Here is a 5330-nt window from a genome sequence, read left to right on the forward strand (position 1 = left end):
ATCCCGTAAATCCCCCGGATTTCCTACCTGCCAGGGAGGCTCCATTTTGGGTGCCGGCGCCACCCGATTTCCACTGTCCGGACATGCATAGAAGTGACTTCCGTTGCCGTTCTGCCCATGCCTGGGCACCGAAAATCGGGCAGAGCTGCACCGGAAGTTGCTTCTACGCATGTCTGGACATGTGTAGAAGCGACTTCCGGCGCCGCGACGCTGCTGGTCCCGCATTTTCCAGCAGGAGACTTGGCAGCTATGTGCCAGTTAGCTTCTAGGCCCGAATCAAGGTGATAAGATAGATAAGATAGATAAGATAAGATAAGATAATATAATCTTTATTGTCATTGCCCCCCTGCGGGAACAACGAAATTGCTCGGCTGCTCCATCCACTCATATAAGGCACTCCACATAAATTTAAAATACAGTGGTGCCTCGACTTACGAATTTAATCCGTTCTGAAGGCACCTTCATAAGTCGAAAAATTAGTAAGTCGAAAAATGCCATTGGAAATGCAATTTCCCATAGGAATGCATTGGAAACGGAAAAACTCATAAGTCGAAGCAACCCTATCAAAAAATTCGTAAGTCGAAAAATCCCTATCTAAAACCGCCGCGTTTTTTTTCTGGATGTCGAAACATTCGTAAGTTGAAAAATTCAGTTGTTGAGTCATTCGTAAGTAGAGGTACCACTGTAACTACAAAACATTAATTAAACAATATAATACGAAATGGCAAGTAAAAATAAGATGACTCCAAAGTCCAGACTTTCCATTTAAGGCCGAAATTGCTCTAGGGAAGAAACTGTTGAGACGGCTCGTTCTCAGTACTGGTTTTGAACAGTTTAACAGCTCAGGACTGCAAACCTTAAGGACCACAAACTCCATATGAACCCACCTGGATGCTGAGATCTTTCTCTGAGACCTTTTTTCATGTGCTCCACAAGAGGTCCGGAGGGTGGCAACATAAGAATGTGCCTTTTCTGCAATGGCTCCCCATTTGCAGAATGTTCTTCCAAAAAAAAATACTGGTGCCTTCATTACACATCTTTAGGCGGCAGGCGAAAATGTTCATCTTCAACCAGGCTTTGGGCTGATTAACATCCCTTCGCCTTTTAAACGTGTTTGTGGGAGGGAGTTAGTTTTCGTTCATGTTTTTAATTGTATTTTTTTTATCTTGCATTTTTATGTTGTGAACCACTCTGAGATGTGCAGCTGAAGGGTGGTAGACAAATTTCATCAATAAATATATATTCACCCTTTACCGCTAATGGGAACCTGTTGCCCTCAAGATGTTGTTGGACTACATCTCCCATCATCCTTTGCCAAAGGCCAGGCTGGTTGGGCCAGGTGGCAACTGGAGTTCAACATCTGGAGGGTCATAGGTTCTCCACCCGTTTTAGGCTGTTGATGAGGAACTGCATGTGCTGGGCAGAAAAATCCCAGTTTAGTCATAGAAGAGGGGTTAGCTTGAATTTGAGAGAAAAGGAAATAGGAACAGAGACTTTTCCATTATATATAGCAGGTATGTCCAACAGGTAGATCGTGATCTACCAGTAGATCACTGGGTGTCTGCGGTAGATCACTGGTTGATCACTGGCTCCCCCCAAAGAAGCTCAACAACTTTGGCTTCCTTTAAAAATGCTCAACATTTTAGCCCTTCAGCCCCCCCAAACAGGGCTTTCCTCCCGCCTCAGAAAAGCGCAACAACTCTGACCAGAACCCCTAAAAAATGGGCCTTCCTCCTTCCTAAAAAAATCTCAGCAACTATGACCTAAACCCCTAAAAATGGGGCTTTCCTCCTCCCTAAAAAGCTTAACAACTTTGACCTGAACCCCCCAAAAGCTTGTAGATCACTGGCAGTTTTTAACTCTGTGAGTAGATCGCAGTCTCTTCAGAGTTGGCCACCCCTGATATATAGCACCAGGTTTTAGCCATTATTAACATGTAGTGACTATTGCAGGCACCCCCAAACTCTGGCCCTCCAGATGTTTTGGACTACAATTCCCATCATCCCTGACCACTGTTTCTGTTAGCTAGGGATCATGGGAGTTGTAGGCCAAAACATCTGGAGGGCCGCAGTTTGGGGATGCCTGGACTATTGGTTCATAAGCTCTGCTAGCTTTTTTAGTTCTTCAGTCATTATTTGTAAATTTGTTACAAATAACAACTGTCTTGTAAGTTTTTTAATAACACTGTCTTGCGTTTTGAAGTAGACAGAATCATCATTTGCCATAGCTAGCTATCTCTTCTGGTACCCGGTACGGCGGGGGTAGGGCGACCTGCCCATGAGACCGCTGCCCCGATCCTCGCGTGGGGGCCGCCCCGATCCTCCTTTGCAGCTTTGCCACGCGCAGGGGCCATACCCGCTGACCCCCCTTGCTCTGCCTCTGATCCCCCACACTGTTTCCAATGTTCTGGCCATTGCTAATGTAGTGAAAATTGCATTGCTTCTGGAAAGAAAATGCCTCCATCCATGTAGGAGCCTCAATGTTTGCAGAAGTACAAAGAGTCTTTGAGAAAGGCAGGATCCTGGGTTGTAGGAGAAGCCTGGAAGCAGCTCAGTGAGCTGTCCCAGTAGCTACAAAATTCTGTTTGACTGTTGGGAGAATGGAATGCATTGGCTAGAATGCTGGACAGAAGGAGCACATATCCTATATATACTAATAGAAAACTCATTTTCTGAGTACTTCTCCTAATGTAGCCAAAACAGCACCACCCAGAGACAAAACAGGGTCAGTGGCAGGAGGCTTGGAAAACCCTCAAGTTTTGCTGAAGGAAAACAACATTATGGGGGAGACAAAGATGGGGGGGAGGACATCTGAAAACAATTCAGTTATTGTGGGGGTAGCAGTGTGGAAAGGAATATTCCGTACTGTACATGACTGCCTAGAACCCTGAACAGAGGGACTCTGCAACGCAGCATTTTGTTGCAAGGTCTGCTTGTTGCTACCTGAACCTCTTGCAGGTGTTTCAGTAGAAATCCTAGAACAAAGGATTGCTTGTGAGTCATCACCAGCGGGATAGCTGGGTAACTGGGTCTGTTGCCACAAAATCAAGAAAGGGTATTGTGGCGTCTTATAGCATAAGTTTCCATGGACAGGAACCCACTGCATTAGATGCATGAGGTATAATCCTTAGTGAGTACATAAATGCATTTGGTACATATGCACCAAACGCAAGGGAAATGTAGTGCAAGATGGACAGGCAACAACCAATCAGAAGTAGGAATGTATGCAAAATAAGCACCATAATGAATGGTTGCTGGTGATGTGCCTCAGCCCAGTATACCTGAAGGAGCGTCTCCACTGCCATCATTCTGCCCGGACATTGAGGTCAGCGCCGAGGGCCTTCTGGCGGTTCCCTCACTGCGAGAAGCAAAGCTACAGGGAACCAAGGAGAGGGCCTTCTCGGTGGTGGCGCCTGCCCTGTGGAATGCCCCATCAGATGTCAAAGAGAAAAACAACTACCAGATTTTTAGAAGACATCTGAAGGCAGCCCTGTTTAGGGAAGTTTTTAATGGTTGGTGTTTTAATGCACTTTTAATCTTTTGCTGGAAGCCGCCCAGAGTGGCTGAGTAGCCAGATGGGCAGGGTAAAAATAACAAATAATTATTATTATATTTATTTATTTATAAAGTTCCAGCAGGCACCTCTGTGAAAATAAGCTATTTATTTAGTTCCTCCCTATTTACTGCTGCAGAGGTGACATAAAAGAAAGGGCAGCACAAAGACATGGTTTGAACATGTTCAGTTCTTTTTGCAGTGTGACACCAGTCCAAGCTATTGGAGGTGAAATGGCTTCCTTTGCTTTCCCCCATAAATCAGTTTGACTGTTTTTGGCAAGCTCTGCTCCTCTGCCTGGTGGGGAGCTCTGAGTGAGTCTAGTGGGGATCCCCTCAGCTTCTCCCCCCCCCCCGCTGTCCCGGCCGGATTGTCCTGTCTTGTGCAGATGGGATTTTTTCTTCCCTGTCTGCCTCACAGATAATTACTTTACCAGACAAGAGTCTACAGCCTGAAGAAAACAGGCCATACCATATTCTCGAAAGCAACAATGCTAGAATGAGCGGGAAAGCAATTTCCTTCAAAACATTCTTCCCCTGCGCTAGTAACAGAAAATGCAGATTCATAAGAGACTGCAGCCCAGTCCTCCTTGTTCCGAAAAACAAAAGGACCTCCACACAAGCAACACTACTTTTGAATTTAGCCCAGCCCCTAGGAGCCTGAATTTCAATCTCTAAGAGGCCATGAAACTTAGATGCCACCAGGTGGGGAAGAAGTGACTACCATGTGGGAAATGACAGGTAACAGCACCTCGCAATTCGGAAGGAAGGAAGGAAGGAAGGAAGGAAGGAAGGAAGGAAGGAAGGAAGGAAGGAAGGAAGGAAGGAAGGAAGGAAGGAAAACATTACACTGTTCTCCAACCAGACAGGTTGGGGTGATTCTTCTATTGTGCGCTACAGCAGAATGGAGGTGGGCTGGAGGGATTGATGCAGAATTCTAAATACATGTTGCCTAAAATTTAAAAGAGGGATGGGGGACATTCCTTTGGTATAGTAGGCTACATTCAGCCTCCGAATGCTATGCGCGCGCACACAAAAAAGCATGCAGAGTCACACACCTCTCTCCATCCAGGCAAGCAAGGGGCACTATCACAGGTCAAGAACTCTTGAGGAGGGTTTGCAGCAGAGCCAAAGAAAGATGTTGCCTAGGGAGTGGGCAGGGCTCTCTGGTCCCAAGGGCCAGAGCTAGAGACCGGCTGGGCTGCATTTCACTCTCCCTCTCCCTCTCAAAAGAACAGATACAGGTAAGTAGCTGTGTTGGTCTGATGTAGTCAAAACAAAATAAAAAAAATCCTTCCAGTAGCACCTTAGAGACCAACTAAGTTTGTCATTGGTATGAGCTTTCGTATGTTTGCCATTGGTATGAGCTTTCTTTGTATCTGAAGAAGTGTGCATGCACAAGAAAGCTCATACCAATGACAAACTTAGTTGGTCTCTAAGGTGCTACTGGAAGGATTTTTATTTTATTTTGTTTCAAAAGAACAGCTTAGTTATGCTTCTTAGTTATCCCAGTTCCTTGGCCTAGAACAGGCATTCCCAAACTTTGGCCCTCCAGATGTTTTGGACTACAATTCCAATCATCCCTGACCACTGGTCCTCTTAGCTAGGGATCATGGGAGTTGTAGGCCAAAACATCTGGAGGGCCACAGTTTGGGGATGCCTGGCCTAGTACATTGGAAGGCAGACAGAGCAGGTTTTCTTCTGTGTGGCTACTTCAAGCGATTAAAGGTAAATGTAAAGGGACCCCTGACCGTTAGGTCCAGTCGCGAACGACTCTGG

The sequence above is a fragment of the Zootoca vivipara genome, chromosome 3 (genome assembly GCF_965207765.1).
Source record: "Zootoca vivipara chromosome 3, rZooViv2.hap1.1, whole genome shotgun sequence".
Lineage (NCBI taxonomy): Eukaryota > Metazoa > Chordata > Lepidosauria > Squamata > Lacertidae > Zootoca > Zootoca vivipara.